The 22,102-nt window shown below is 47.5% G+C and overlaps 1 long non-coding RNA gene across 1 annotated transcript; it reads left to right on the top strand.

Annotated features, from left to right (window-relative positions):
• The first annotated feature begins 1,134 nt into the window (after positions 1–1,134).
• On the top strand, positions 1,135–22,045 carry LOC118502113. The gene is made up of 3 exons (XR_004904785.1): positions 1,135–1,145; positions 17,738–17,741; positions 21,964–22,045. It is a non-coding gene; the product is annotated as an uncharacterized LOC118502113 (long non-coding RNA).
• Positions 22,046–22,102: the final 57 nt, after the last annotated feature.

Below are 22,102 nucleotides of genomic sequence, written 5' to 3'. Positions count from 1 at the left end.
GGCCCCACGTGGGGCTGGGGAGTTCAGAAGCTTCGTGTGCAAGCTTGGGACGCACATCTCAGAACCTGGCCAGCCCTGGCTTCTCTCCCACAGCTGCTCCCCAAGGGCCCCCCCTCCAAGCCATAGCGAGCCCCATTGGAGCCACAGGGACCCCGGTCAGTGATGGGGCAGCCGCATGTATCCCCTTGGTTGTTACAGCAGGATTGTTTGCATTCACAGCACAGGCTGTGGTGACTGGGAAGCAGTGTAAGGGCCAGATGAACCATCACAACCCCGTGCAGTCTGCTGTCATGCTTCCCCTTTGCAGCCAGCGCATCTTCCTAAACCATCAACCTGGTTTATCACTCCTCCCCACTGTACACAGTCCCCCAAACTCCTCAAGTAGCAGCAGGCCTTTCAGGACGCCCTCCACCACCCCTTTCCTCTCCAGTCTCCCCATCCCCACCCATTCAACCTGCCCACCCCACACTCCAGCTCCCAAAGCAGGCCCGGCTCTCTCCCTCCCTCCAGGCCTCTGAGTACCACTCTCACACGCCCTCCACACCTTTCCCCACCCCACTGCCTCCTCTTTTCCTGGGTACCAGAGCAAATTCTTTGTGCCCAAAATTAGCCTCCTCTGAGAAGCTTTTCCTCCCAAGTTGGCCAGGGGAGGTGCTTCTTTGAGCTTCCACAGCCTCAAACACACCCCTGTGTGAGAACACTCATCACGCACAGTCGTGAACACCTGTCTGGTATCTGTCTCCACAACCAGGGCGGGAGTGCCCACAACCCCCATGCCAGGAACTGTGAGTTTTTCACCTCAGTACTTCTGCTCCTCTGGCTCAGGGAGGCACTGGGTCAGGGAAGGCAGCCCGGTCTGACAGCATGGCTGTTAGCATCCTGCATGTCAAGTTCCAGTCTTCCCAGAAATCCTACCTCAATGGCCTCTGTGGAAATGCCCTTCTCTTCTGGTCCCCAGATCTCTTTTCCTTGCTCTCTTTTAGCTCTTTCCTTCCTCCTCTCTCCTTGCTCAATGAGAGTTATATTGACTTGCCAAACTGAAGCTTTAAATATCTTTATTTCTGTGCTCCAGGGGAAGCATGCACCCAGTCCCATCCACCTCCTTCGAGTGGCCACTCCACCTCCTCTCCAGCCCCACTCCCTGTGTCTCAATCTCTACACCTCCAGCTCCACCAGAGGTTGTAAAGAGTCTCTTTCCCTCCTGCCATTATGCAAGGGAGCATGGCAACCCCCCATGAGGTCAGCCCTGGCTCCACCCAGCCCAGGTTTTGGCTCCCAACAGGGTCCCCTAAGGTCCATTATCACTGCTCCAGCCAGATGGCCTCATGACAGACTCCTTCCCCTTAATAATCCTGCACAGATCAACTGCGGAGTTCTGCCAGGCCTCTCAGGATGGGTTTTATGTTTCTTGTTGGCACCGGCTCCTGGCATGATGAGTTCCTAAAGTTTACTACTCTCTCAATGTTTTTCATACATTCTTCTTCCAAGTGTCAAGGCATAGTGGGTCATTAGCATCCTGGAAAGAGTGGCCACACGTGGGCTGTGGTCTTGCACCACCACCCCTACTTCGTCCTGCCAGGTTCCCAGACCCTCCTTCATGAGAACCGAAGGGCATGTGATGGTGGTTCACTCAAGGACCCAGATCTCCAAAGTCTCCCAAAGGGAATCGTAAGATATATGCTACATAAGACATATACACATAAGTAATATATATGAGGCATCATAAGGTATGATGCCAGGCCCTTTATGGGCTGCTAATGGCTGTCTGGCAGAAATACTGCGGTCAAGGCAGGGGACCCCGTCAAGTAGAAGCAAGGACCGAGGTCGATCCAGGAACTGCAGGGCTGAACCTTCAGCTGGGCTTAGCAAAACGACTGCAATGGCCGGGGCCCACTTGGAAAACTGAACCCACTCTAGTGTGTCACGTACAGAAGGTGGCCACAATGGGGATGAGAAGACTGAAAAGCCAAATGAAGATGGTGAAGTGGCTCAAACATTAGCACCAGCAGGATGCAAGCCTCCCTCCAGGGCTGTGGGGTCCACGGGGCGATGGCATCATTCAAAACCTGGAAGCCAGGGCCAGAAAATGCTCTCCTCCATCCAGGGCAGAGAGAGGAGACATGCCCTGACTTCTCCCTTTCTTCCAAGCTCTAAACTCCTGCCAAACCTTGACAGAGCCCAGTGTCAAGGGACTTGGGGAGCACAGCTTGCAAGAGAGAGGCAGGGTAGATCTGAGAGCAGAGACAGCAGCAGTCCAGGGGCCAAGGAACAGATGCACCCCTGTAGCTCATGTGCCCCTCTGTTTTCCTTAGGGCTTCCTAACTTTCTATCATGTCCCTCCTCAGCTTTTGTCCTTCTAGACTGAAGAGTCTGTCTCCACAGGTCAGTCTCTGTGCCCGTCCTATGGGTTCAATGAATTTTCCAAATTTTCAAATACTTATCACACACCAAAAACATGTCAAGCACTCTGCTGGGCAGTGGAAGGGAAGGGGAAAAGAAAGAGTTGTCATGTGAACTTAGATGAGGAAGAGGTCGCCCAGTAGTAAAAAGACACCCCAGACAGTGTAAACAGTCTGATCCCAGAAACTAAGTGGGTGACAAGAAGTGGGGGCTCCTGGGCACTGGGAAGACAAGGTCGGGATAGAGAGCGCATGGGGAGGGGGATGTGAGTAAGGCCCCAAAGGCAGACTGAGGCGGAGGACTTTGAATGCCACACCGCCGAGGTGAGTTTACCCTGGGATGAGACTTGATCTCTCTAGCTGCCTTTGTGGATAATGGGTTGGAAGCAGTAAGATCAGAGGCAGGTAGAAGAGTTTAAGAGGTGATTATCACGAGTCATCAGAGAAGGAATGCTGGGAAGCAGAGGAGATGGAGAGAAGGAGCAGACACTAGAAATGAAGATGGCTTTAGGACGCATTAGTGTGCAGGACAATAGAACGACAGAGAGCCCAGCCCAGGGTCCTTCACTCAGCTTCTGCAGTCTCAGCATAGTTCCAAGGTGGGGAGGAGCCCAGAGCTGAGCCCCCAGTGCTGGGAGTGGGTGCCCCAGAGTTTGTACAAAGAGAAGGAAGCTTTCCTTTTAGGTTCAATGCTCTGCCTGGTGACTCCTGGCCTTGGGGACCCTTCTTGCTACTGATGTAACTTGGGCATTGACACCAGGGTTCCCTGAATCACACCAGAATTTGCAAGGTTTGAGCAGTTTTCCCCAAATCATTCCCCATATCCACCTCTGGGTTCATGTATATAGAACCCGGAGGTGGCTCTGAAATGGCATCTCTTCACCCACTGGTTTCTGAGCTGGGTGGCAGAAAACCACTTACCCCAGAGCCTGTTTGCCAACCTAAAGTCTCTGGCCTTAGGTTCACTCTCCTCGCTCCACCTTTCATTCCTGATTCTAACCTTCTCTCTCCCTATCTTAATCTTGTATTATATGAGGGTTCGAGATAGTGTGAAGCAATATAGGAGAACCAAGAACTGGTTCCTTTAGTCAATCCAGATGTGAGTAAACAAATACAAGTAAGAAATCAATGGAAATAAGGATCCTTCCTCTCCTACTCCTCTGAGAGTATTAATTGAGTCAGTGCAGGGGGCTGAGCTTAGAACCAGATCTGCATTTTCCAGATCCTCTGAACAGTCCTGCACAACTAGAAATTTGGCATCTTTTGTGGAGCACTTTATGCCTGAAATTGTGCAGAATACTGTGAGCACTCAGAGATGGACAAAACACACACCCTGCCTCAAGAATTCATTTCTGTTGAACTATCGCCACCTAGTGACCTCAACTGAATTTTGTCACTGAAAGAGAGCCTTGAGTGAGGGGAGTTAATGAGCAGCTGACATTGGGATTGGTAGTTTCCTAGGGAGACTTAGCAGGACTATCACAAAAGGCGAATCCCAGTTCTTCCTGCTATAGCTAAAGCCCTTTTGCTTTGATTGACATCAAGCCCTTTTGCTTGATACATACACTCAGAGGTCATCATCTAACCTCTATTTTCTTTTTTTAAAGGATCATTTTAATTTTTTAAAGATTTTATATATTTATTTTAGAGAGAGGAGAAAGGAGGCAGAAAGAGGGAAGGAACCGTCAATGTGTGGTTGCCTCTAGCACACCTCCTACTGAGGGACCCAGCCAGCAACACAGGCATGTGTCCCTACTGGGAATCAAACCAAGACCCTTTGGTTTGTAGGCCAGCGCTCAATCCACTGAGCCACATCGGCCAGGGTCTGACCTCTGTTTTCTAGCTCGAAGCCTCTAGGGGGAGGAGGTGGATGACAGTCCCCTTAAGGCAATGGACACAGGTGTGTTCTGAAGGTCTTGGGCCTCCCCCACTGAGGGCCAGAGCAAGCTCAAAGTGCACATCTGACCTGCATCCCAACTTCCTTTTAGAAGCAGTCTTGGAGGTGACAAAGGATAAGCTTGTTGGAGGTGGACACACTCACCAGGTAGTCACACTCACAGTCACCCTGAGAGCTCACCTTTAAGCACATTGGTAGCACAAGGAGGCACGGGGGTGAAGACATGGACCTTGAAGTCTCCCAGATCTGGTCTCATCAGCAAGCTACAGACGATGACCCCCATCGTAGAAAAGTGGTGGGAAGATGAAGCGAGCTAGTTCTACAAAGTGCCTGGTGTGAAGCGGACCCCACGCAGCAGATGCGGCTATCTGCCCCTCTCCCCACTCCCAGAGCTGCCATTCAAAACCTTGATTCAGCCATTTTATGTGCTCACTTCCCGTCTTGTTCCGGAAGGACTCAGCGTGCAGATTTAAATACACATAAAGATAAAGTAAAATGAAAATTGTATTAAGTTGCTACATATATCAAGCAAAGTTAAAAATGAGATTACGGAGGAGATAAGATGAAACCAAAAGCTACGGTGGAACACGAAGCATGAGCTTTAGGACTGAATTTCATACACGTTTTAAGAGAGGGGTCTGATGCTTGACCTACAAGATCCCTAGAAGACAAACCAAAGAGGCACAATGGCCAGTTGCTTGAAGAAGTGGCTGAAAAAGAAAAATAAGTGAGTTCCCATGAGGGCACGTTTATGAACCAATTTTTTTAAAGTTTGTTCCCTTCAATCCAGAAACCCCTGTTCTAGGAATCTAGCCCTGTGCATACAGGTGCTCACATGTATGCACAAAGGCATGTGTGTATGCCAAGTTGGTCATTGCAGAGTGGTTGGTAACAGCGAAATACAATTGAAAACAAGCTAAATTACCATCAAAGTGGATGGACTGAATACATTTAGTACATACAAACTATGGAATATTATACAAATACAGAAAGGAAAAAGAATGATAGACCCATATGTATTAGCATGAAGGGGTCTGCAAATTAATTTAAAAGAAAAAAATCAACTTAAAAAATCATGCCCTACATCTGTGGTTTGTAACTCCCCTTATGTGAACATGTTAACACTGGTTACCCCTAGGGGGGTGGATGAGATGGTGGGGAAAGTTAAAAGGATGCTTTTACTTCTTATTCTACAGATTTCTATATTTTATTCTTTTAATCCTAATAATTTAATTTAAATTAAAAAGGGAAGCTGCCATTTTAAAAGTTACTTGTAATTTGATAGTGTGTTGCATTACTGTTAAATTTTTTTACTTTGGTCATTGTATTATGGTTATGTAAGAAAATGTTTATAAAGTCCTTGACAAATGTTAACAAAGTCCTTGCAGGTAAAAGGTCCTGACATCTACCACTTTTTCTCAAATTATTGGGGAGAAAATTAAACAAAAAAATAAAATAAAGTGGTAGTAAGTATACAAGAGTTAGAAGGTCAACATGTCATATTGTTAATAATTGCAGGATCTAGGTAATGGCTAAGTGGGAGTTTCAATGTACTATTCTTGCAATTTTTCTGTAAGTTTTAAATGGTTTCAAAGTAAAAAAATATTTCTAATAAGTCGTGCATGATTTCTTCCTTCTGGGTTGAGACTTTGTGTATCTTATCTGGGTTCTAGGAAGACCCCATTGGTGGGTAAGGCAGGCACCAGTTATAGTTTTGGATTGAGACTTAAGTGTTTAAAGTCTCATGAGACTTCCTTCTGGTATAAATGATGTAAGTCCATTGTGTCCTTTGGAAGAACTGCAGTTGCAGGTCATGCTAGAGAAGTGGGTTGGCTGTTTTTCCTTACTCTGTATTGAGACCATTTGGTTGTTGGAAGATGGCAATGTGGAAGTCTGTATTCTTGTCAAAGTTGACAGGTGACTACCCTGGCTGGTGTGGCTCAGTGGATTTACTGCTGGCCTGTGAGCCAAAGGGTCACTGGTTCAATTCCCAGTGAGGACACATGCCTGGGTTGCAGGCAAGGTCCACAGTTGGGGTCACATCAGAGGCAGCCACATGTTGCTGTTTCTCTCCCTCTCTATCTCCCTCCTTTCCTCTCTTTCTAGAAATAAAGAAGAAAAAGTTGACAGGTGACTAAAATCAAAGGGGAGACACCAAGTCCTGATATTTTCCCCGCTTCACACTGAAGAAAAGATTCGGAGGAGGAAGAAAGGGCACAGAGGGGATCGAGAAATGGATGGACTAGATTATATTTAAAGCGAAAGATTTCAGTGCACAGTTTTACCAAAGCCTAAAATATACAGACTTCAAAGATATGAATTGTCAAACCACTGCAATTTCTTTGTTGGCTCCATAGGACCAACCACACGCCTAGATGAAATAGATACCCCCTCGTCAACCTCAGGAAGGACGTTAATACTGGGGCCTGTGTTAGAAGTAGACATGTGGCGGTGGGGAGAGGGGGATTGTGCTCTTTCTTGGAGTCTGAAGCCAGATCGACCAGGCCTCCAAGGTGGGGAGGTGGCTGGAGACTCTTGGGGCTAGAGAGGAATCTGCTCCATGTCACATGGAAACCAACCAGAGCTCTGGAGACAGCTGGCTGGGAAATGGGCACTGAGGACAACACTGGCCTATGGGCTCCAAGAACACGGTGGGCAGCAGACCCTGTGAGCGATCTTTCCTTCAGCCCGATCCTTCCGCGCAGTCTTGCACGAAGTCACATCTTCTTGTCCTGGTCCCCGCTGCGCCGCAGAGGATTGGGGAAGCCTGTCCCACATTTCGGGAGCGGACAGGAAAAAGTGGTGCGCAGAACTGCTGGGTCTAAGAAGAGGACAGGCCAGCACCTGAGGAGGACGAAGAGATCAGGAAGGAAGCTGGGGACTGACTGAAACCGCCACGAGGCAGCACCTGGAACACTCTCACACTCAGAGGAAGGAGGGACGTTTGAGGGAAGCAAAGTTCCAGAGGTTATCCGGGGTAGTATTGAAGTAGTAATCAATTGCATAGAAAAAAAAAATCCATTTTTTCCTAAAGGGGTATGGGACGGACTTTTGGGTTATTCTCGCATGTTAATATGTAAGATAAACCGGTATTACTCGTGTAAAAGTGGGTTTTTTAATTGGCTTCCAAAAGGCTGTGAAGTATCAGGAAAGGAGCAATGACCCAAAGCACCAGAAACACAACTGGAAAAACTTGAACCTCAGAGGGTCCTCTGTTGACCAAACTTCCAAGGGTGTTTCCAGGCACAGAACGTACTTGACTGCCATCTAATGGCCAGAGTGAGTAACTGTTTAGGAAGATGAACAGGAAATAGTTCCAAAGGCATCGAATGAACGCCAAGTTTTATCCCCCTGATATTCTGGGCCACACACTGTTTTAGGAAATAGAAGTACAACAGTGAACAAAATAAGAAGCCTCTGTTTGCATGGAGCTGACATGTGGCTCCACGAAGCCTCTAATGGCACGTGAGGGTGACAGAAAGGAAAAAAACAACAAATCTATAAGGTCAGGGGTAAAAGTGCTGGGCAAATAAATAAAGCAGAGTATGGGATACAGGAGGAGCTGGGGGTGGGTGCAGCTTTGCAGAAGGTGAGGAGACAAGCCTTCTGGCTATCTAGGGGAAATCATTTCAGGAAGATGGAGAAGCCAGTGCAAAGACCCTGAGGTGACAGTGTTCTTGGTGTGTTCAAAGAGCAAAAGGGACTGGTGGATTGGAGCAGCAGTAGGAAGGAGGACAGCAAATGTCAGAGACCAGGTCATGTGTGGCCGCATGAGCCATTGATAGGACTTTGGCTTTTCCTCAGAGTAAAATGGGAAGTATTGGAAGGTATTGAGCAGGGAAGTGACATGACCTGATTACCTTCACTTTTTAAAATTGATTTTCTTGAGAGGTAAAGAGAAAGAGAGAGGAAGCAGGGGAGAGATAGAGAGAGTGAGAGACACATTGATTTGTTGTTTCACTTATCTATTTGTTCATTGGTTGCTTCTTGTATGCACCCTGACCAGGGATGGAACCCACAACCTTCAAGCATGGAGATGTCACTCTAACCAACTCAGCTACCCACCCAGGGCCTGACGTAATTTGTTTTTTAAGGGTAATTCTGGCTGTGGGACTGAGAATAGACACTAGGGGGCAGCATCATATTCAAGGGGACAGGAGCTGATTGCCTGATCTGGGGACTAGGGGATGGGGAGGGGGTGGAGGGGATCAGGATGGAATTCCTGGGTGTGGTGAGGATCAGGTCTAATCTATGTAAAAGCTGGTGTTGGAGGGACTAGAGGACAGATGGATGTGATGGTTGGGAGAAAGAGAGGAGTCAAAGATCGCTCCTGTTTTGGGCCTGAAACATCAATTGCTGAAATGAAGAGCCTGTGGGCAGGGAAGGTTGGAGGGACTAGGGGGAAATGGTGAAATAGGGGCTGTGATCTGGGGTGTTCAGTCTGAGACAGCTGTGATACACCCAAGTAAAGAGGTTGAGGAAGCTTCTGGATAAAGGCTCTGAAATCAGAGGGACGGTTGGGGATGGAGATGCACTGTGTAGGGTCATCAGCCCCTAGAGGGCATTTCAAGCCCTGCTCCTGGATGAGGCCACCAGGGAGGAGTACAGCTGGAGAAGGGAGGGGTCTGGGGACGACCTGGGCTCTGGGCATCCAGGGCACCATCAGGACTCCAATCCCACGTTCAGGCCCCCCTCCCTCGGCATCAGGGAAATCAGGTTCACACCTCAGAGGAGCCTCCTTTCCCCCAGTGGAGGTGGCCATAGGTAAATGGGTCCTCTAGTCAGGCAAGAGTGTGGGGGAATGATGTTATCTAAGCGCTAAAGGCAAACATGTCATGTCATTTTAAAGGGTTGTCTGTTGTGTAAACCAATGAAGACTTGAGGCTGTAAAAGAAATTGAAATTTATTTGGGGTCTTGAGGATTCGAATCCAAGAGAGACACTGATGCAGGTAGCAACCCATGCCACGCTCTGGAGAGAAGAAAGGCAGAGTTTATAAAGGCACAAGCCACAAATTGTAATTCTTTTATTCAAGTGAAGGATTACTGGCTAGGTTAACAGGGGTTATTTTAATAGCTGACAAAGGAGTCGAAAATGACAAGAAAGGAAACAACATCCACATGTGTCCACGGAGCAGTGGTTGTTCCGGGATGGCTGTGGCTCCGCCTGAGCTGAGCTCAGCATCAGGCTGAGCAGCTCTGAGAGGTGAAGCGCAGGTGCGTGGAGGCCCCACGTCCTTAACGGCCTCCTGACCATTTACAGTGACTCTCTTAACAATGCCAATTAAATTTTATTTATTCCATTATCAGATGGTTTCACTAAACTGTAGAGGGTGGATTCTGCTTCCAGGTCTCTGTCCCAAGAGACATCTGCTTTATCCCAGGAGGCACATGTGAGGCCGCTCAGGGCAGGGTTGATTCATGTGCATCTAGTGTTACCTAACCAAAACTGCGCCCTTTTTTAAAAAGAAAACATACGTTGTGTTACAGGACAAAGCTGTATAATTTATACAGATATGTTGTTGTGTGTGTGTCTCTGTCTGTCTGGAAGACACAGAACATATTAGGAACAGTGGTGACCTCAGTGCAGCCAAGTCTGTGTAGCTTGCAGTACTCAGGATGACACTGTATTCACACACATTACTTAGAAATTAAAATGAAATAAAAGTAATACTTTAAATTACTTCTGTGATGCAGACTCTGATCAGCGGTGTCCACAGTGTTGTGGATGCAACAAACAAATTCACAGACTGCAGAAGTCCTGTGAGAAAAAGGGATGGCATGGCCACCCTCTGAGTGAGAGAGCACCCCGACCCTTTCCCGGACAGGCTTTTATTGCTTTTCTGGGAGGATTACATCAAGGAAGGTCTTCATTCACCATTGTTAGGCAGTAATGATCAAATAATAGATAACATTCAAAGAACTATGAGAGTTTATTCTGAGTTAGGGTCAGTTACCTAACGGGCCATAAAACTTTGGGAAACAAACTCATTTTATGATTGGACCCTTATCAGAAAATTGAGGACATTCTTAGCAAAGCAGTTTTCACAGAATTTTATGCATTCTTTCTTAGGCCTGATAGCCCTGGGGAATCTGCCCTTTTTAGCCCAGGGCCACACTCATGTCTGGCATTGTTTCAGGCTTAAGTCAGGCAGGGGAAGTGAAGCAGCCAAGAGATTAGGACACTTCTTGCAGACAGAATGAGGACTCAGGCCACGACAAAGCCGAGGGGTGAGGGTCCACCACCACCTTTTTCTATAGCCCCCCCAATTCCTTCCCTGAGGGCCCGTTCACAACCATGCCTGTCTTAGGTCATCCCTCCTTTGAGGAATCTTACCTGTCATTGGCTAACCAGTCATCTGCTCAGGGCCACAGGGTGAAATAAAACAGGGTGGAGGCAATGCCAGTGCCAGGGAGACAAGCTTTGTCTCCTTAGTGGCTTATGGTCTCAAGGTCTCTTGCTCAGCTGTAGGCACGGGGTCTACAGCTTCTGAAACCAGGCAGAAAGGTTCCCAACACTTCTGCATTAAATCATTATTTTAACATCAATGCCAGGCAAAACACTGAGCTCTCTTTTTAGATACCAAAAAAAAAGATACTAATCAGTTACCTGACTTTGAGAAACCCATGATCTGAACAAGAAGGTCACTTATGTTTTTTGACCCTGTGCTACATCCCAGGTCCTGTGCCAGGAATGTTCATATTTCTCCTTCAACCATCACAGTAATGTGTAGCTTGACTGTGACATCACATCACAAACAAGATAAGGTCACAGTGGGTCGGTGACAGAGGGAGTCTCAGAAGCCAGACCTAACAGATCCAACACCCCTACATTATCCAGCCTCCAGGTACAGATGGCTGAACTGCAAGGCATCTTAGGATCTTAATAAACCATGGCTTAAAAAATCAAAGAAGGAAAGAATTCATGGAAGAGGTACCATCTCTGTTGGCCCTTAAAAAAATAAGTAGCATGTTGGCAGGCAAAATAAGAAGAAGAAAGGGATGAGTCAACATGTATTCAGCACCAACCTCGGGCTCCAGCAGCTGGGCCAACTGCACCCATGAGCATTATGGGGTTTTATACACCACGAAATGGGCTTGTCCTCCCCATTTACAGATGCAGACACTGAGACTTGGCAAGTTTAGTGATTTGTCCAAGATTACAAAATTGCTAAAGGCTGAGCTGGGCTTTCTGACTCCAAATCCCATATCCTTTTCTCAAATCCCTGTTGACCTAGGACTGGAAGACAACCAATTCTGGCCTGTGTATCCAGAGACCTGGATCCCAGCCCAAGTGTAGCCACTGCCCTGATGTGTAAGCAGAGCAAGGCCCCTTGCTTCTCTGGGTTTCCACGCTTCTACCCACTGCCTTATAGCCATACCGAAGTTAATGTCAAGCTCCATAGCTAAGAGCTTTGGGTACTAGAGTTCCCATGCTCACTCCCACAGATCAAATGCTTTTCTCTGTGACTGTTCTGCTCTACTAGCCTCTCTATGCATGACCTTGACCTACACGACCTGGGGTCTCCCAGAGCTCTAGTAGTGCCCTTATGATGTAACAAAAAATAAACGTTTGGGTTTTGTCCCCAATTCTTGACACACAGCTGCTCTCACTCACCTTTGGGGTTTCTGGAGTGATAAGAGACCTCTGTACACTAATGAGAGGAGTGAGGGCCTCTAGGTAACTTCAGAATGGAGCCTGGTCACCAGAAAAACCAAGGCAGGGCCTATAGGGACAGGGGCTGGAGATTAATTCAGTCACCAAGGCCACTGAGCTCAGACATGCCTAGAAATGAAACCTCCATAAAATCCTCTGAACTTCTCCCTGTGCTCCTCTTCCAGGTGGCTGTTCCTCTATCCTTTCTAATAAGCCAGCAAGTAAAGTGTTTTTCTGAGTTCTGTGAGTCATTCACACAAATTGTCTGAGAGGGGGTCATTGAGTCCTCTGGATTTTTTGCCAACTTGTACATAAAGGTGGGTGACCTGAAAACTGCGGTGGGGAACAGTCCTAAGGGACTGGACCCTTAAACTCGTGGGGCCTGCCCTGACTGCGAGTAGTGTCAGAGTGAAACTGAGCCATAGGACACCCAGTGGTGCCCAGAGCTGGGGTCAGCATTAGTCAGAATTAGGAGGAAATAAAACAATATCACACCCCTCCTCCAGGCCTCACCTCCCCCTACATGGGGTCTCAGGGGCCTTCATGGAGGGCTCAGATCCCGCAGCTCAGCCCACCTCCTAGGGCAGCACCTGTCACTCCTGCCAGGTCTGGCTATTGAATGTCCTCCAGTGTGCTTGTTGGTCATTAAAACAATAACATTATGTAACAATTTTAAAGGTTACTAGTATATTTTGCTTAATTTGAGCCTCTTGGAAAACCTAAATGGGATGTCCCATTTAATAAGTGAGCAAACTGAGGCTCAGAGAAATGAATCAGGCACCCAGGGGGTCTGTGCCCAGTGAGCAATGAGCTAAAGCTCCTTCTGCCTGGGTTTCTCCAGACCAGGTCAGCTCAAGGCATCCACAGAGACTGGTACACACAGGGCATCAGTTAGATGGTGTCCCTCCTCCATCTGGAGTGCACAGCTGTGCCAATTCTACAAAACAAGCAGAAAGCTCCCCAGAGGCCTGGTTTTGCATTGAGGCAGGGGCTGTTCCTCTTTAGGGTGGATGTTTACTACTTGAGAGCTGAGCAGCCCCAAGGCAGATGGCCCCTGGACAGAACACAACCTACAGTGAGGCAGGAATGCACTGGGCCTCAGGAGTCCAGAAAACTATGAGAGGCTGGGAAAGCTGCTCCCTGACCCACTGTGGCGCCCCAATAAGGAGCTGCCCTGTGAGATTTAGGGGGCCCACCCATCCTGAGAGCTGCATCTGGCCACACACCCAGCTTCCTGAAGATCCTCAGCCTTGACTCTGGGCAGGCTCTGGGTGATGAACACGCAGGGTGCTCATGTAAAGACACAGATCCCTCTATGTTACTGGGCCTGCACCCAGCACAGCAGCCCAACTGAACTTCTGCCCCAGGCCTGACTGCAGGGTGGCCTGTCTGGGGGTCTGGCTCTAAGTTCCTATTTTCCTGGGACTGTGAGGGCCTCTCCCCTCACCTGACCACACCCCTGTGAGATTTCCTCTGAAAGGCCCTTGTTCATTCGTGAGAGTGTTCTCCCTGGTTGGTGAACCAGGCCCAGGAAGAGTCTAAAGACACTCGGAAGTGTAGCTCCAAGACCAACCCTGGGCTCTGAAAGCTAACCCTGTGCTCTCCCTTGCCCCCACCCCACTCCTGTCAGCATCTCAGCACAAGGCTGCTTCCAGGACTCCAGGTCCTGGAGAGAGAAGACTGAGGAGCACAGAACAGTGAGTGTCCCAAACATCCCATCCCTCATCCCTCCCCTGCACCCTCCTGATGCCCCCAGCCGTGACCCAGCTGCTCAGCAACCTGACCCCTCCCAGTGTCCCCCAGCCCCTCTGTACTCTCCCTTCCAGTGCCTTTCCCTGCCTCTCCCCTTCACTTCCCTTCCCCCAATGCCATCCACTGGCAGGTGCCCTGGTGTTACAGGGTGCAGCCAAGAGGGGGGACCCCAAATGGGCATTTAAAATGGGGTCCAGAACTCAAGGTGTCCAGGAGATTTTAAGATGTCTCCACCCCCCACCCATAGGGTGTGGGTTGGGGGAAGGGACAAATGGAGCAGGGCCATTGAGAGCTGTTTTGAATAGCAACAGCTTTGCAGCTAACCTCTGCTGTGGTCATTTAACATATCTATAGCCTCTGGCTGATCCCTTAGATATGTTAAATAGCTGTGGCTATGCTCTGAGCCAGGGGAATGAAAGTAACTTCCCCACCAAGATGTGACTGGGGGCAGGTCCCCCGAGTTACAGCGCCTGCCTGCGTGGGAGCTTGGAGAAGATTGGCTCCAGGACATGGGGCCACACCTGCCCAGACTCATGATGGTAGTCCAGTAAAGCTGGAAGGATATGAGTTCTGGCATGTGAAGCCGAGTGTGGGAGGAGTTGGAAATGGTGCTGCAGAGGAAGATTGGCGCGGGGATTTAAACCGAGATGCAGCAGCCATTGGAGAGAGAACCACACAGCTTTAGCAGAGTGAAGACTCCCGCGGCCCTGAGAGGGAGAACCACGCGGCTCTGGCAGAGTGGGGACTCCCGTGGCCTGGGGAGAGAGGACCACGTGCCTTTGCCAGCGTGGGGACCCCCACAGCTTTAGAAGGGGGAACCATCACCTGGTTTTAGCAGAGATCCCGGCTACTCAGCTGAGGATGCCGGGAACCCAGGGAGGTCTCCCAGCTGAGATGGAGTACTAACTGGGAATAACCAGAGGACTGCCTGAGCCATGGACTTCTATTTCCTTTCCTGAGATACGGTACTCTGGACTTGGCAAAGGGGGAAGGAAGGAAGGAAGGATTGTGTCTGTTTGTGGGTGTTTTAAGGGACTTTGGAATTTTGGTGAAGACATTAGGTCACTACTTTAAGCCTGTATAGCATTAAATAAACGTTTCCTTTCCTTTTCACGAATCTCTGGCATTGAGAGATGTCTTTCCTCTGGCGGCGGACATGACGGACCTGGGGGCTTTTTTCAATAATAGTACATTGTCCCAGGCCCCCCTTGTTGCGCTCTGTAACACTGGGGCTTACAAAGTGGGTTCTGAATGCCAAGCAGCAATTTACCAGGTGATGATAATGAACCATGTGGGAATCTTGCATTGGGAGATGGTTGGTGCCACAGATGAGTGCTATTTTCTGCCTGTCTGATGCCCCTCACTGCACCCCTCCACAGTGAATGTCCCCACAGCCCACCAATCCTAGATTGAGGTGACCAGTGCAGCAGCCAAAGCCAGTGCTGTGGACCAGCTCAGGGGAACAGAGATGGCCAATAGTGTCTGTCAGTGGCTGGGCAGGAACTTAGAGTTAATGACCAAGGAGCAGCTAAAGGAGTTCCAGCTCCAGCTACCTAGCCAGGAAACATTTTATGAATTTGATGAAAAAGCAAAGGAATAAATGCAAAAATTAATTAATGGGACTGTATGAAGCTAAAATCTTCTGCACAGCAAAAGAAACTGACAACAAAACAAAGAGGCAATCAACCAAATGAGATACGGTATTTGTGAACAACAGCTCCAACAAAGGTTTACTGTCCAATATATATAAAGAACTCATAGCCCTGGCTGGTGTAGCTAAGTGGATTGAGTGCTGGCCTGCAAACCAAAGGCTTGTGGTTCAATTCCCAGTCAGGGCACATGCGTGGGTTGCAGGCCAGGTCCCTAGCAAGGGGCATGTCAGAGGCAACCACACATTGATGTTTCTCTCCCTCTATTTTTTTAAAGATTTTATTTTTATTATTTTTTTTATTTTTAGAGAGGGAAGGGAGGGAGAAAGAGTGAGAAAGAGAAACATCAATATGGGGTTCCTGGGGGCTATGGCCTGCAACCCAGGCATGTGCCCTGACTGGGAATCAAGCCTGGGATGCCTTGGTTCGCAGCCCGCACTTAATCCACTGAGCTATACCAGCCAGGGCTCTCTGCCTCTTTTTCTCCCTCACCCCTCTCTCTAAAATAAATACATACATACATAAATAAAATCTTTTTTAAAAATAAAGAATTCATAAAACTCAACACCAAACAAACAATCCAAATGAAAAATGGGTGCAGGACCTGAACAGACATCTCTTCCAGGAAGACATACAAATGACCAATAGATATATGAAAAGATGTGCACCTTACTAACTATTAGGGAAATGCAAGTCAAAACTGCAATGAGATATCACCTCACATCTGTTGGGATGGCTGTTACCAACAAGACAAGAGATACCAAGTGTTAGAGAGGTGGTGGAGAAAGGGGAACCCTCATTCACTGCTGGTTGGAATGTAGACTGGTACAGCCACTATGGAAAACAGACTGGCAGTTCCTCAAAAATTTAAGAATAAAGTTACCATATAACCCAGCAACCCCTCTCCTGTCTATCTACCTGAAAATTTAAAGCACATGTATTCACAAAGGCATATGTACACCTCTGTTAATTGCAGCATTATTCACAGGGGCCAAGACATGGAGACAACCAAGGTGTCCTTTGATAAAGAATTGGATAAAAAGGATGTGGCTCATATTCACAATAGAATGCTACTCAGCCACAAGAAAATATAACATACTGCCACTTGCAACAACGTGGATGAACCTTCAGAATACTATGCTAAGTGAAGCTCAGGCACTGTGGAGTCCCATTCACATGGGAAAGTTGAGGGGCAGGTGCAGAGGGCTCTGACAACAAGCTGAGACAAGTAACTTTTTCCCACCTGACCATCTATAGACTGATGAATAAGCCATCACAACAAACATCCTGCCCTTTCTGCAGAGTGAGATCTTGGCCCAGGGCATCTCCAAGGGCTCTGTCAGGGAGACGGGGGCTTGGCCAATGGAGTCATTATGCTCAGCTCTGACCATCAAGGAGAGAACCTGGTCTACTCTTGGCCTGGAATGCTCAAGGCTACACTGCCACTCCCTGCTCACACCAGGGTATTTCAGGAAAACAGATGTCCTGTGTGTAAAGCCTGGAACCAGAATATAACAACAGAGCCTGAGAGGACAAGATGTGCCTCAGCTCCTGCTCCCAGCCCCCCAGTCACACCACTGTCTCAAGGGTGGGTGAGCTGGCCTCAGCCGATGATGAGGACACCTTACTCTTGCCCTCATCTGGCTCATGCTTTCCTCTGGTTGGCCTGAAAAATGGAATTTGCCCAAGGAAGAGGAAACTGTCCAACACAAGGAATTTGAGCTTTGAGACTGAAGGCCACATCAGGAAAGGAGTGAATTCACCAAGTGGTGGCACTTTCCTTTGAGGGCCCCTGAGACATGGTTCGTGATTACAACTGTGGACAATTACTGATCACTCTTTGTCTGATACCATGCAAGGCAGCTCCATGTGTATTCATATCTTCTTCATCTTCCTAATGACATAGTGAGTTAGGTGCTATTACACATATGAAGAATTGAAGCACAGAGAGGTGAAGATGCTGGACCAGAGGTGGGATTCTAACCCAGGTATATGACCACCAGGAAAAACAGGTCCATGCACACTCACTCAGGTCTGCCCAAGCCCATGTCCACCAGCTTTGTTTAGGCCATATTCTGAACCTCACCCTGTAACCAGACAGGACATGTTTTCTTGGGATACTGCACAAAAATGCACAGAGTCTCACTGCAGCTCACTGAGCAAGGCCAGGCCAGGAAACAAAATCTTTTCTAGGTTTCCCTGTTGCCTCTGTCTGGGCCAAAGCTGCTGCTCTCCTGGAAACAATGACCCCAGGGCCTAACAGTGGCCTCATTTAGGAATTGGGCACTAGCTGACTTTTTTAACTTCTTTGGTGAGCTCCTACATAAACTTCTTAACCCTCTCGGTCCCAGGCAAGCTGGACAATTGGTCATCACAGCAAGAGAGTCAGGTGGATGCACACACAGCACCTTCCAGAATTCAGCCAACATTAGCGAGGCACAGAGTGTCTGCAGGGGCCGTGGGGACTGTGGTCAGAGTGCAGGGCTCCCACCCTAGGGCTCTGGCTGGCTCATGACCTTGGGAAAAGCACACAGCTCCATAGGTTTCAGTCTTCCTAACTGACACCTGACGACATTCTCATTCAGTAGAGACCTGGTGACCTCATCCACTGAGTGTCACCATGTCAGTGCCAAGTGCACTACCTCTTAGAGAAGCAACTGTGCAAAATATGGCAACTCACAGAAATGTTCACATCCTTTCACACACTTTTCACTTCTCTTGGGATTTATCAGTTCCAAGGTGCTACCCCAAGGGAAATAGAAAAGTTCTCTGCAGAAACATGTGCACTGCAGGACGGTTTATCATAGAAGCAACCTCAGTGCTGAAACAAGGAGGGAGCGGTGAACCAGGGATGCTGCATCACCAGCAGGGATCATGTGCTGCAGTCCTTGGAAAGGTCTGCAGAGGCTTGTGACCATTCAAGCCAGCATGGGGAAGACAGGAGACAAAGCTCCTTGCTGTGATGGGAACATAAAGAGGTGCTGCTACAGAGAAAGACTCATGGGACAGGGAAAGATGATAAAGATAGTTGCACTGCTTGGAGAGATGAGAGGTAAAGTCTGCATTTCATCAGGTGGTGTACACCACTGTGGTATTATTTTTCTTGAAAAATAGAAACAATTTTTACAATGGAACCTCATTTCTGGAACTTTATTTGTTTTGGAAGGCTGTTTGAGAAGCGATTTCTTGGAAAACTAAATATACCTAAGAGATGTGTAAGCGATCATACAGGTATCAACATGAAAGGGCTATGGCATTGAGAACCAAAGTTTCCTTTGACATCTGAGACATTTTTACTCTGAAGTATTTGTTTAAAAACCTAATTGTTCTATATGGAAATTTTGAGAAGTGAGGTTTGAGAAAACTTAAATAGCAATCTCCACAGCCCCTCCTGTGATTGACATCAATCAGCAATGTTCCCATTGGTGCTCACTCAGACTGAGGGCCTGTGAGCCTTCCTGGATGTCCTACAGTTGCTCAGAAACCTCCTGCATTACAGCAGTTGCCAGACAGTGCAGTGATGGAGCCAGGACCTCTGACACATGGGCCAGTGACTCTCTTATTACTAGTCTTCATCCCTCAAGCTCTCTCTCATTGTGTCAATGTTTGCATGTGGTGCACCAGTCACAGACCTTGGCTGCAATCAAAGAAAACAACACTGGCTGACTTAGGCAGATAGGGAGTACATTGAATAGCTCACAGGCATAGCAAATGATAAGGCAACCAGTCTTAAAGAAAAAAGGGGGGGTCCCACCAAGATGGAGGCATAGGTAGAAAACCTTCACTCCCTTGCACAACCAAAAGGAGGATAACAGCCAATCTAAAATCAATAAACAAACAGAAGTGCCACAAAATCAAACTGCATGGACCTTTGACAACCAAGGAATTAAAGAAACAGTCAACCAGACTGGTAGGAGAGAGACAGAGAGACAGTCAGATAGGTGGATGGAGAGAACCTGGGGCAAGGCAGCAGACCCGTGGGTGGGGCTGGCTGAACAGGAAACTGAGACTCAAAGCTGACTGTGGACTATGGCAGGGGTTGCCACATTGGGAGAAACCCCCAGCCTCACACAAGAGTTTGTTGGAAAGTGTGGCTAGAACCCAGCAAGCAAGATGCATTGTTCTCTCTCTGGTCCTTCCCCCACAGACAGTGCCACAACACAGCAAAGAGGGTTGCACTGCCCTGGTGAATACCTAAGACCCTCCCCCTTACAACTTAACAGCCAAAACAAAGATATATGGCCCAAATGAAAGAACAGAGCAAAACTCCAAGAAGAGAGTTAAGTGATGAGGAGATAGCCAGCCTATCTGATGTGGAATTCAAAACATTGGTAATCAAGATGCTCACAGAACTCCTTGAGCTTGGTTGAAAAGTGAAAGAACAAATGAAGACTGTCCAAAATGAAATAAGGCAAAACATTCAGGGAACCAACACTGAAGGGAAGGAAACCAGGACTCAAATCAACAATTTGGAACAAAATGAAAAAATAAACAGCTGACTGGAACAGAATGAAGAAATAAAAATTCAAAAAAGTGAAGAGAAGCTTAGGAACCTCTGGGACAACTTTAAACCTTCCAATATCTGAATTATAGAGGTGCCAGAAGGAAAAGAACAAGCGTAAGAAATTGAAAACTTAATTGAACAAATAATGAAGGAAGACTTCCCCAATCTGGCAAAGGAAACAGACTTCCAGGAAGTCCAGGAAGTCCAGAGAATCCAAAAGTAATTGGACCCAAAGAGGAACACACCAAGGCACACCATCATTAAGTTACCCAAGATTAAAGATAAAGAGAGAATCTTAAATGCAGCAAGAGAAAAGGAGACAGTTATGTACAAAAGAGTGCCCACAAGACTATCAGCTGATTTCTCAAAAGAAACCGTACAGGCAAGAAGGGGCTGGAAAGAAATATTCAAAGTCACGAAAAGCAAGGACCTATATCCAAGATGACTCTACCCAGCAAAGCTATCTTTTAGAATGGAAGGGCAGATAAAGTGCTTCTCAGATAAGGTCAAGTTAAAGGAATTCATCATCACCAACCCCTTATTATATGAAATGTTAAAGGCATTTATCTAAGAAATTGAAGAAGATAAAAAACTATGAACAGTAAAATGACAAACACAATTATCAACTAAACCAAAAAAAAAATGAAAACAAATACTAAGCAAACAACTAGAACAGAAACAGAATCAGAGAAATGGACATCACATGGAGGGTTTTCAGGGGGGACGAGGAGGGAAAGAATAGGGGAGAAAGGCACAGGGAATAAAAAGCATAAATGGTAGGCATAAAATAGACAGGGGGAGGTTAAAAATGGTATAGGAAACAGACAACTCAAAGAACTTATATTTACAACACATGAACATGAACTAAGGGTGGGGGAGAAAGCTGAAGGGTTAGGGGTACAGGGGGAGGAGGGGTAAAGGGGGAAAATTGGAAAAACTGTAATAGCATAATCAATAAGACATACCTTTTTTAAAAAGAAAAGGTATATAAAAGGGACCAAAAAAGGGCAATAACCAAAAATACTGGGAAGTCAAGGTTGTCACAAGTAAAATGGGGAGACGTCTGCTGCAGACACAGCCCCTGCAGATCCCTCCTGCCACGGTGACTCCAGGACTCTTGAATCCATGGCTGCTGCCAAAAGAACCTCTGTCCTTTTACCTGTGTGTCACCACCTCTAGATCAAGGTCCTGGTTAGAATCACCCACTTAGTCCAGTCCTGGTCACACACCTGTGTCATTTTTTCATGGTGGCTGCAGCTTCCCAAGTGGAAGACAAAAACTGAGTTCTGTCAAGACCCACACAATGAGGGCGAAGGAGGTTCTTCCACAAAGAGAAGGATCTGAAGGGTTCATGACAAACACTCCACAAAGGTACACTACCCATACACTCCATTTCCCACTGTACTTGCTGCTTACTGTTCTCTACCTGTGAGAAGTCTGGCCTACAAGCTGCACTCAACAGACCCCATTGTTACAGAATCCAGCACAGGTAACCATGAGTCAATATGTTTCCCACACCCAAGACCAGGTATTGAGTGTAGGTTTTTATTGAGGGTCTATCAGAGGTGCTCCCTCTCTAGAGAACCTGTACCGGCAGCTATAATATGTCCAGTAGGCTCTCCTAGCTGGTTTCCTCTGGGAGGACACTGAGCCTGCACCTGAGGACCACACCTACTCTTCAGAGCTTGACTCCATGAGGGCATTAAATCCTTCTTTCTCTAATTCATTCTTTTCAGGAAAAAAATATGAACATGTACTGGAACCAAGTGGCCCACATGAAAAAGGAGGGGATAGTCCTGGAGAACCCCAGCTTCTCCCCCATTGGAGTTCTACTGAGAATTATCTACACTGTCCTTCCCATTCCCATCACCTCCAATGTACTGCTCTACCATTAGCTCCAGCATGAGGAAGTGACCTTCCACTTCTACCTGATTCCCAATGACTGCTCTATTCGCAAGGTGGCACCAAACCAGAAAGGCTGGGCCATGGTGGGCTGACAGAGACATGATTGACACTCAGACAGCCCTCTCAATGGGTCAGTTGGGCATAAGGATCAACCTCTTAACAAGGAAAATTTAAAGAGATGAGTAATCCTACCTCTTCTTAGCCATGGACTGGTCTCCTGGGCCCCTAAGGCCTCCCTCAGCCAGGTTCACTGCTCCCTCACTCACCATGGACACATCACCCACATTTCACAAGCCTCTTTCCAAGGTCAGAGGTTGGAAGGGTTCAATACCCAGGGCTGT

This window comes from Phyllostomus discolor, chromosome 8, assembly GCF_004126475.2.
Source record: "Phyllostomus discolor isolate MPI-MPIP mPhyDis1 chromosome 8, mPhyDis1.pri.v3, whole genome shotgun sequence".
Classification (NCBI taxonomy): domain Eukaryota; kingdom Metazoa; phylum Chordata; class Mammalia; order Chiroptera; family Phyllostomidae; genus Phyllostomus; species Phyllostomus discolor.
Note: the sequence above shows the minus strand (reverse complement) of the source record. Positions and strands in the feature narration are given on the sequence as shown.